The 11,335-nt window shown below is 48.3% G+C and overlaps 1 pseudogene; it reads left to right on the forward strand.

Annotated features, from left to right (window-relative positions):
• The first annotated feature begins 8,527 nt into the window (after positions 1–8,527).
• Positions 8,528–9,629, forward strand: LOC144224905 (melanoma-associated antigen 8-like; annotated as a pseudogene).
• The last annotated feature ends 1,706 nt before the right edge of the window (positions 9,630–11,335 follow it).

Below are 11,335 nucleotides of genomic sequence, written 5' to 3' on the forward strand. Positions count from 1 at the left end.
TATTCAGTGAGCATATGGGAAGGTGATTGTATGTTCATCTAAAAACGTGAACAATTAATTCTCATACCTTGTGTTTTATGATGTACTTTTTACGTACATGACCATATGAAACTTTCCACTGGAAACATTTGATTTCATGAGCATGAAGCTGTTTGAGAAGTAGTTTGGAATAAATCACTTAAATGTATTCTCTTTCTGAGTTAATGAAGTTCCTTTCTTAAATTATTCAAAGCAGGAGCAGCAGCAGCAGCAGCAACAAATACTCCCATTGGGAGGAGAGGACTGTCTTTCTCCTGTTTTTCTGTATGTTTAAAATTTTAATTATGGCCACCAGAGCCCACTCTTCTATTTGTTTTATGGATGTCCCTAGTTTTAAAGTAAGCCCAAACCTACTCTCTTTTCCTAGCTTCTACCTTATTTCTCTTATGTAGGAAGAAGGCGGTCCTCCACCATGAGTGAATATTTGACAACAAGGGACAGTTTACTCCTTAACTGTTGGATTTTTTTGTGTGAAGGATTTTCTCCTTAAGCCAAAACATTAAGTCTTAAGTACTATTTCAAAATTCTCTTTTTCAAGGTTTTATTTAAATTCCAGGTAGGAGGTGTCTCTACTCTTGCTTGGTGGCTCCCCCACTCACCCCGTACTTAACCACTGCCTTTAGGGGAGCTGTGGCAGGTGGGGCCCTTCTCTTGGTGTTTGGGGATCTCAAGGAAGCCTAACCAAGCTGTCTCCCTTCCCCATGCCGACGCACTCCCTGTAGTCCCCTACCTTACTCCCTGCTGCCTGGGGGCAGCTGCCAGGTCATCCTTACAGCTCTGGCTTCTTTATCTGGAATCTCTAAGCCACATGTTGAGTCTGGAGGCCAAGTCCTTGGACTTCCCCAGAGCCTAACAGTTAAGGGTACCCACATACCAGTGCCAAGGTGGATGTCAAGTAGAGATGTCATTACCCCTCTCCCCCAGAACTGGGGGGTGGGAAGGGAGGACAAGTTCAGCCTGAATCAGGTGACCTTCCTATTTAAGTGCCTCCTCCGTCACTGAAAACCCCACAGTGTGATGAGAACTAAAGAGAATGCCAGAACCCTACCCTATAGCAGTGTTCTAGGTTTCCAGAGTAAGGTGTTTTCCTTTCTTGATAGTGAACATGAGTTAGCCCTCAGCACTCCAGGAAGAAGCAGCGACCCTGAGTGCCTCAACAGCCTAATGGGGCCCCTACTTGATTAACCTTTAAAAAAAGAAAGCCACCTAGAGGACGAAGAGAAGTGAACAAAACAAGCAGACAAACAGAATGATGCCACCATGGAAGTGTTATCTTGTCACCTTATTTCTTAGGAATTTACCCAGCCATCTTTACAGAAGTGGTTCAACCCAAGGGCACCTGGGTGGCTCAGTTGGTTAAGCGTCGGACTTCAACTCAGGTCATGATCTCACCGTCTGTGAGTTCGAGCCCCCCCGTCAGGCTCTGTGCCGACAGCCTGGAGCCTGCTTCAGGTTTTGTGTCTCCCTCTCTCTCTCTCTGCCCATCCCCCACTCATGCATTTGTTCTCTCCCTCTTGCTCTCTCTCTCAAGAATAAACATTAAAAAAATAAATTCCAGGTCGTTAGCAGAGAGTGTAATATTAGTTTCAGGTGTAGAATTCAGTGATTCAACACTTCCATGCAACCATCGGTGCTCCTCACAGCAAGTGCCCTCCTTAATCCCCATCACCTATTCAACCCATCCCCCAACCCCCTCCCATCTGGTTACCATCAGTTTGTTCTCTGTAGTTAAGAGTCTACTTCTTGGTTTTCCTCTCTTCCCCACCCCCATGTCCGTTTGTTTTGTTTCTTAAATTCCACACATGAGTGAAATCATATGGTGTCTGTCTTCCTCTCACGGACTTATTTCACTTACCATAATACTCTCTAGCCCCATTCACGTTGCTACAAATGGCAAGATTTCACACTTTTATATGGATGAGAAATAGTCCTGTGTGTGTGTGTGTGTGTGTGTGTGTGTGTGTGTGTGTACTGGGACTTCCTCTATACTGGGATTTCATCAAAACAAAAAGCTCCAGCACAACGAAGGAAACAATCAACAAAACCAAAAGGCAACCTACGGAATGGGAGAAGATCTTTGCAAATGACATAGCTGATAAAGGCTTGATATCTAAAATACATAAACAACTTATCAAACTCAACATCCAAAAAACCCAAATAATCCATTTAAGAAATGGGCAGAAGACATGGATAGATATTTTTTCCAAAGAAGACATACAAACGGCCAACAGACACACGAAAAGATGCTCAACATCACTCATTGTCAGGGAAATACAAATCAAAACTACAGTGAGATATTACCTCACACCAGTCAGAATAGCTAAAATTAACAACTCAGGAAACAACCGATGTTGGTGAGGATGCGGTGGGGAAAGGGGGACCCTCTGACACTGTTGGTGGGAATGCAAACTGGGGCAGCCACTCTGGAAAACAAGCATGGAGGTTCCTCAAAAAGTTAAAAATAGAACTACCGTAAAATCCAGCAATTGCACTCCTAGGTATTTTCCCAAAGGATACAAAAATGCTAATTTGAAAGGATCCATGCACCCCGATGTTTATGGCAGCATTATCAACAATAGCCAAATCATGTAAAGAGCCCAAATGTCCATCGACTGGTGAATGGACAAAGAAGTGTGACATTTTAAACTTTTGAGGAGGTCCTTACTTGAGAAGTTTTGCCACCAGGCACAGAGGCAAATGAAGCACTCCAGGGAGTTCTCTGTGTATTTTTTTTTTCCTTTTTAAAGAATATAGACTCACTGACGTTTGTTCACATATGCGTTGCTCTTGCTTAAGATAATTATAGTACATTTTCATTACTCCATTATCTTGCACATTGTTTCATTATGCAGCATATGGGCTGTAGAACTGTTGGATCAAATTAAAACTTGGGTCAGATGGGAGGACTGATATCTCGCCGAATGGCTCTTACTCATAGTGTTACCTGACATCTGTTAATAAGAAATAAAAGGCTTCAGCCGAAATTTGCTTACTTATGTTACTATCCATAGAAAGGTATATTATCTACAAAATTACTAAACTTCTGGTAAATAAATAAAGCCGTGAACGGTGTGCCTCCAAACTACCGTTTGCTTTTAGTCTTGTGAGCCACCTATAAAGAAGTAAAACAGGGGCGCCTGGCTGGCTTAGTCGGTTAAGCGTCCGACTTTCGCTTAGGTCATGATCTCGCGGTTCGTGGGTTCGAGCCCCTCGTCGGGCTCTGTGCTGACTGCCGGCTCAGAGCCTGGAGCCTGTTTCGGTCTGTGACTCCCTCTCTCTCTGACCCTCCCCTGCTCACGCTGTCTCTCTCTCTCTCTCTCTCTCTCTCTCCTAGAAATAAATAAAATATTTAAGAAAAAAAAAGTAAAACAAATTATTCACTTATTGCTTCAGATTAATATAATTTGATAAAAATCACTGTATATTTTAATATCTAACGTGAAATGTTTCCCCTTTTACCTTCAGTACTGAGAATTAGTTATAACTCGAATTTGAGATCAAGACTAGTGACTTAATTTCACATTTGAGAGGGAACACTGATTCTCACACTTCTCAAATTCATCAGTGGGTAGCCTGTGAAAGTTTCAATATCTAAGTTGTGTGTGATCCAAGTTGAAATGATAGTAAGAGTAATAAAGAGCTTACAGGGTAGTTGGGAGGTGGCCTCCCCGCATACAGCAGTAACTCATTTTGCAATCTCACAGTTTCCGTGGAACACCGATAAAGCTAACCATTTATCGAGTTATGACACCACAGAGGAAACCTGCCCTTTGTGTGGGTCGTTGCCAGCCTTGTGTTCCAGGCTCTAAGGGTTTTATTGATACCATGAATCATCAGTTCAAATAATTTCTTACCGCCAATTGTGTGAGGCTTTAGCAAAGACACACTCAAACGTTAGGGTGTAAAGATGAGGATGCTTTTCAAAAACAGTAGTTGCTGACTTCCTGTAGCTCATTCTTTTTACTTATTAATTTTTTAATGCTTATTTATTTTTGAGAGAGAAGAAGAGAGACAGAGCATGGGGGAGGGGCAGAGAGAGAGGGAGACACAGAATCTGACGCAGGCTCCAGGCTCCGAGCTGTCAGCACAGAGCCCGATGCGGGGCTCGAACTCACAGATGCGTGGCTCGAACTCACAGAGTGCAAGATCATGACCTGAGCCAAAGTCAGATGCTTAACAGACTGAGCCACTCAATTGGCCCTCTTGTAGCTCATTCTTGCCAGAGGGATCTTTAATCTTGCATTGGAGTCCAGGTGACAAGGCACTGGCACCCTAAGGGAAACAGCAGAGGGTCAGCATCATACTGTGACATTACATCTCTCCCACTCAGACAGTATGCAAGGCTGGAAGCTGGAGCACACGGCCTAAAGGAGTAGCCAGATCAGAGCTGTGCTTTCCAGGCTTCTGCAGAGCCTAATGGTGTTACTCGGAGATCATACAGGACGGTAGACGCCTGTGCCAACCTTATATACAGTCAGTGTTTTATACCAGTGACCAGCTACCAGATAACAATGGGATTTATCTTACGTATGTTTTACTATGTCGAAGGTCATTAAACCAACAGCATGGGTTATTGAGCCAATACTTTTTTTTTTTTTTTTTGGTGCAGATATCTGAGGTCACTGATTCATGGGTTATTGAGTCAACACCTTTTTGTGCACATATCTAAAGAATGCTTATGCTGCCAATTCTGGAAAGACACACCGTCACTGATTAGGAGGCGTGTGGGTGTAACTCTGCCCTGGCACCTGCCTATTCACAAACACAGTATTCTGCATTCTGACTGCGAATATCTGAGATGTAAACTTGTACAAGGCAGCGCATTATATTTTTATCTACGTGACTCAGCATTCTCTCAGCAGTGCTGATCTAAAACAAATAGTCAAATTAATTAAGTATTAAATGTTCTAAATCTAGAACCATCAACTTAAATCTGCCTTGGCCAAAACAGATTTGCTCCCGTTTATGCATAAGGTAGTGTTTTTTGTGTTTTTTTTTTAAAATACGGTGATTCTGAGAGTCAGATGAAGCAGTGATGGAGAAACCTGTACGCACATACTAAGTGTTGAATGAAGGCTACTTGTTTAGTTGTTGACACCCTCATTCTTTTTCTTAATACCACGGGCATGGATCAGTCACTTAGCCAGTGTTGTGGACTGAGGTTGTTGTGGCAGACTAGTTTGTTCTCTCACTGAGATTTCTTCCTATACATAGCTTGATTTGATTTTACCAAGTACTGAGGTCAGCAACCAAGCAGAAAATAGAACATTGTAGGAGGTTCAAATGTGAGAAGCTTCACCTCACAGTAGTTTCTTTAGAAAGCAAACGGTCAAATGTTCTTTCCTAACATTGAGTTACAAGTTTTAAGTGTAGGATATTACACTGGGTTTACTTTTTAAAAAACGGTTATTTATTCATTCATTCATTCATTCATTCACTCATTGATTCATTCATTTATTTAGAGAGAGGGGTAGGGGCAGAGACGGAGGGAGGGAGAGAATCCCAAGCAGGCTCCATGCTGTCAGCACAGAGCCCAACACGGGGCTCGATCCTACCAACCTCGAGATCATGACGTGAGCAGAAATCCAGAGTCGGACGCTCAACCAACTCAACCACTCAGGCGCCCCACGGATTTATTTGTTTTAACATTTCATGTATGAGATAAATTTGATCCTGTAAAAGAGAGCTCAATTCTCGCCTTTAATTTTGTATTGGGGAACTGAGGTCGTTTGCTCGTCTATGGTAATGTATTCATGCATAAGTGGAAAAACGCACCCAAGATATAGGATAATAAAAGTTTTAAATGAAGAATAAAGGTAAATAGATGGAATCAGCACAAATACAGTCCAGGGATTTTTTTGTTTGGTTTGGTTTGGTTTAGTTTGGTTTAAGAAAATCAGCAATGCAGTATTTTGTGAATATTTCACAGGTTCTTAAAATAAATATAATTTTATACGCTCATATTTACTATATAGCCCCACATTTTTCCTCCTCAGAGTGGAAATATCACAAAGATGAGCATCATTAAAGCTACCTGAATTTCAGTTACATATAAAGAGGGACAGCATCAATATTTTATAAATAAGATTCCTGAGTATGGAGGACAGCTACTCCTGTATTAAGCACCAAAGATGTAGATCGATCTATTGGCTTAAAAAGATTGTTTTTAACTGAGTTCCATGATTATATTACCGTCCGGCTGTAGTGTTCACTGAAGGATGCTAGAGAGCAACAAAAGCTCATGGCTGTTCTGAGGTAAACATCCTTATGTACAGGGATGGAGAGAGGGGAAATCCTTGAGTGGCATGAATCAAACTGCTAATAGCAGTGATTACTGAGGTGACAGAAGACGCTGACTTTCTACTTCATGGACTTCTGTAAAGTCCAAATGCTTTTTGCACCTATCATAGATTACTCTTGCTATCAAGAAAAAGTTATAATAATCAAAACCATCTGGCCCAAGGCAATGCTTAAACACTCTGGTGTCAATTTACTTAAAAACTAGAGAAAACTCCAATGACTTTACTTAACTAAGCTGCTAATCAGGTTTGGGGTGTCCACAGACAGACCTCCATTAATATATAAACACGCGTACGTGTCTTTCAAAAAAAACCATTCACCAACCAACGTTGGTTCCTCAGATCTCTGCCCTCTGAAACCATCGCCCCTCCTCCCTCTCCTTTCCTCCACGATAGACAAGCTAATTGAAAAGTAGTCTATGTTTGCAGCTTACTCCCATCCTCGAATTGGCTTCTGAACACACTGATGTCTGGAGTTTGACCACATTATTCTACTAAACCTGTTTAAGGCAAGGAATGGCCTTCAACTGCATGTCACAAATTATCTCCTGTAGCTTCTATGGGACATTTGACATGCTGATCACTCCCTCCCTCTTTTTGAAATGCATGGCTATGCTTTCATTTGGGCCATGCTCTTCCTTGCTGAAAACTCTTCTCCAGTTCCTTCTTAGACTGCTTCTTCCGCTTCCTCCTTATCTTTAGTTCTCCAGAATTCCATTTCTTCTCCTTTTATATTCACTGAGCAATTTTATGTGTGCTGACGACTACCCTCTACACGCTAAAAACCGGTCCTGTACAACAAAGGTTGTGGAAGTTCTGGTCAACAAATGCCTGCATAGGGGGCTGAACACCATGTTTGTTGCCGGGTGGATTTAATGCCACGAGGGAATTCTCATGATCTTGAAGGAGAGGAAAATTAACACTGAGTCTTTATAGTCACACGTAAAGAACAATATACACCACATAATAATGTCAGCACTGGATCTGGCCTTAGAACGATTGGTTGGGATTTTAAAAGGTGAGTTGTAAGCACTGTTTACTCTTCTAAATTTACACAAGACCCTTGCCATGTGGATTTGAACTTATAAACAAGACATGACTTATCTCCAGACCAGCAATAATTAGTACAGGGGCAGATTTTAACTGGGCACTTGTAAATTTTTTTCACTAGCTACATCCAGGAAAACATACCAACTGATTCTCCTAAAATCTTTAGTTACAAGTTGAAGAATATGGTTAAAAAATAGGATTAAGTAAGTGTTTTGTGCCTTATGTGATCTAATTCGAGGTAACAGATTCACATTTGTACCAATATCTACCTATCTGAGTAGATAAAACATATAGCGATTAAAAAATTCACAAGTCAACTAGAATGTTTTTTCTGTGTCAGTATAGAACTGTATTTCTACAGTGCAGCAGGGTGGGTGGACTGCATTCTCCTGACGCTTTCTTCTGGGGTCTTGGAGAGGAGGCCTCAGCTTAAGGAGGGTGGCCTGAGGTCCACACAGGGAGTTCTTCCAGGCCCCCCAGGGCATCCAGTTGAAGACTGAGAGGGGCACCCATCCCAGCACGGGTGGAAGCCAGGATGTGGCCATCTTTCCTGAGGCAGGTCGACCCCATGGATCTTTGGCGGCATGTCCAGATGTGCCCCCCCCCCCAAGGGACTTCCTTGTGTTCCAGTCTCAGGACTGTGTGGTCTGGGCCTGAGACTTTTGCCTCAGGCCGGCAGAGGGGTGAGGCCCAGGCCCTGCCAGGGGCCATAACGGTCAGCCAGAGGCCAAGTAGGGGAAGGCACAGGCCGGATTTGTGGAGGACCGCACAGGGTGTGGCCCAGAATCTCCTGGCAGTGCTGGGGGTGTAGGGTGGGGAGGATGCCCAGAGTGGGCTTGCAGCCTGCACACCCCCTGAGGAGCCCCCTCCCTCCCTCTTCCAGGGGCGACGAGCTCTGGAGTTGAGGCAGGAGTCCTGAGGTCACAGAGGAGAGGAGGTGCAGACTGGTGCCGGCCAGCGGTCAAGGCGAGGTGCGTGCTGTGTGTGTGGATCCGGGGGCTCGCCCATCCCACCCCAGAGGGGACCCCTCCACCCCAAACCCCAACCTGGCCCCGCTCTCAGGTCAGGGACCTCGGGCTCTGTGGGCTGGGCTGCCCCCTGAGGAGCCCCCTCCTTTTCCTCAGGCTCTCACAAACACCATGCCCCTGCAGCAGAGAAGTGAGCACTGGACGTTGGAAGAAGACCCAAGACAGGCAGAGGTCCCGGGGGATGCACAGCCTTCTGGGGCTGACGTTGGGGAGGAGACCCCATCTCCCTCCTCCTCTGCCTCCTCCTCAATAGCTTCCCCTTACCCCCCTCCTTGGCAGCTGCCTTCTCCTCCTCCTCCTCCTCCACCTCCTCCCCCTTGATCTCCTCCTCCTGCCCTCTCCTGTTCCCAGTCCCCCTGGAGGAGGGGTCCGCTGCTGGGTCCCTATGTCCCGCCCCGTGCACTCCCCAGAGCCCTCAGAGCGCTTGCCGCTCCCCCGCTGACATGGCAGGTGCTGCAGGGAACCGGTCTGATGAGGAGCCCAGCAATCCAGATGAGGAGGGGTTGAGCCCCAGGGGCGATCAGGCAACAGCCCAGCCCTTGCTCCCAGAGGCACTCAGCATGAAGGTGTCTGACATGGTCGCATTCCTGCCCCTAAAGTATCGCACGTAACAGCCGCCCCCCGCCCCCTCCCCAAGCGGAGATACTCTCTGTGGTCAGCCAAGATGTCACGGACCAGTGCCCCATGATCTTCCGCCAATCCTGCCGGTGCCTGCCTGCAGCTGGTCTTTGGCGTTGACGTGAAGGAAGTGGACCCCGGCGAGCACTCCTACGTCCTGGTCACCATCCTCGGCCGGACCTGTGATGGGATGCTACGTGGCAAGCAGACCATGCCCATGACCAACCTCCTGGTAGTGGTTCTGGGAGTGATCCTCCTGGAGGGCAAATGTGCTCCTGAGGAGGAGGTGTGGAAAATGCTGGGGGTCCTGGGGGTGTATGATGGCAGGGAGCACTTATTATATGGGGCGCCCAGGGAGCTGCTCACCGAGGTCTGGGTGCAGGAAGGGTACCTGGAGTACCGGCAGGTGCCCGGCAGCGAGCCCGCACGCTACGAGTTCCTGTGGGGTCCCAGGGCCCACGCGGAGACCAGCAGCGTGCACGTGCTGCAGCACATCCTCATGGTCAATAGCAGGCAGCTCGGGGCCTCCCTGTCCCTGTGTCACGAGGCTGCCAGCAATGAGGAAGAGCAGGCGTGAGCCAGAGGGGCAGCCAGGCCCTTTCCCGCCTGGGGTCCAGCAGCTTCCCCTGCGGGGCAGGAGGCCAGGCCCCTTCTTCCCTGTGCCTGGGAGCAGGGAGGGCACAGGGCGCTGTGAGTAGGGGAGGGCCAGGGCTGCTTGGGGGAAAGCGGGGCCCACAGCACGTTTGGGTGGCTCCCTGTTTGTTCTCTGTCTATGCGACCTCGGAAATCTATCTTGGTTTCCTCAAGGAAGCTTTCCCATGTTGTCGCTTGTGTTAGAAGGTTTTCAGGAGCTTCGGAGGCTCAGTGTGGATGAGTGAGTAGCATCCACGCCACAGTTCTTTGTACTTCTCCAGGTTAAGAGTCAGAGTTTTGCCATTTGGTGTAAGGAGCTGGGGCCCCTTCAGTTCTCTTTTGGGGTCCGGAAGGGAATCGTGGTGCCTGGGCTGGGCATAGGGGTGTCTCGGACACATGAAGACTTTTGCCGTAAATTGATTGTGCCAGGACACTGAGAAATGAAAGATATTCATTCTTGCTTCTTATCCCTTGTCATCCGTCATTCTGTACAAGTGACATAGGTATGTGTGCCTGCATTGGCTTGGGTCCCCATGAAAGGAGGAGCCAGTGCATCTGGGCACAGAGGACCCCACCTTCCTGGTACATATGTTGCCAGACATTCGCTGAGCTCTGCTCGCTCTCGGAAGGGCCCTGTGTTAGCAGTGAGGACCCTAGGAGAGGCAGGGCACACTTCACCCACAGGTGACTGCCTAGCAGCCCCAGCCCCAGAGGGAAGGTGGGGAAGAGTCCCAGAGAGGAGCAGAACAAGTGAAGGAAGGCTGAGAGCGTGGGGCTCCTGGGGCGGCCCTGCAGTGGAGATGCCCCGCCCCAGCCAGGCTGGCCTGCGGTCTCTGTTCAGGGAGATGCCTTCTGGGAAGCCGACCACAATAACGTGAGGAGCGGACAGTGGCCACACTGCACTCTCTGCCTCCGTCTCCGGGACCTCAGGGAGTGAGAGCCTGCTTCTGAGGCACACAGACTCAGCTGTGCAGAGGGCAGAGCCCCTGCCCGGACCCTCCAGAGTCATGATGAGGATACCAGGAAGGACGAAAGGACACACACCACCCCCAGCCCCGCCTCCAGAACGAGTCCCTGCCCGATGCTGCCGGAGCCTGGGGACCCCTGGCCACGGGGTCCGATGTGATGTCCACCGCTGTCGGCCTGGCAGGCAGGGGTTACACAGGTGGGGGCCTCGATCTGAGAGGCCTGAGTAGGGTCGGTCAAGAGAAGAGGCCCAAGGGTAGCAGTAAGGTGTGCACGTTGACCCGTGAGGGAGCAAGGCGGGCCCCCCGACCCCGCAATCCAGGTCAGCCCTGCCTGCAGTCCTGAGAGACCCCTGCAGGGTCGTCAGGCGGAGCCCCTCTCCCAGCTGAGATTCGGGGCCCCAAAGGGACGTGCCCAGGCTCTTCCAGGATCCGGTGTAGGGACCTGAGGGAGAGCTACGGGACCCACCCTGCCTCGGGGAGAGGTGCACACCCCTGCCACAGCCCTAGGGTACCTGGGGAGGGCTGCCGCAGGCTGTGTCCACTCAACTGCGCCTCGGGGGTTCTAGGGAGCTGAGGACCATGGGGACAGGGTCAGGATCCCAGGGCGGGAAAGGGCAGGGGCAAGAGCCGCGTCAGGGAGTCCAGGTGGGGGTCGGAGGGAGGACCGAGGGACTCATGTCCCCAGGACACAGAGAGGGGA

Source organism: Crocuta crocuta, unplaced genomic scaffold, assembly GCF_008692635.1.
Source record: "Crocuta crocuta isolate KB4526 unplaced genomic scaffold, BGI_CrCroc_1.0 scaffold2115, whole genome shotgun sequence".
NCBI lineage: Eukaryota > Metazoa > Chordata > Mammalia > Carnivora > Hyaenidae > Crocuta > Crocuta crocuta.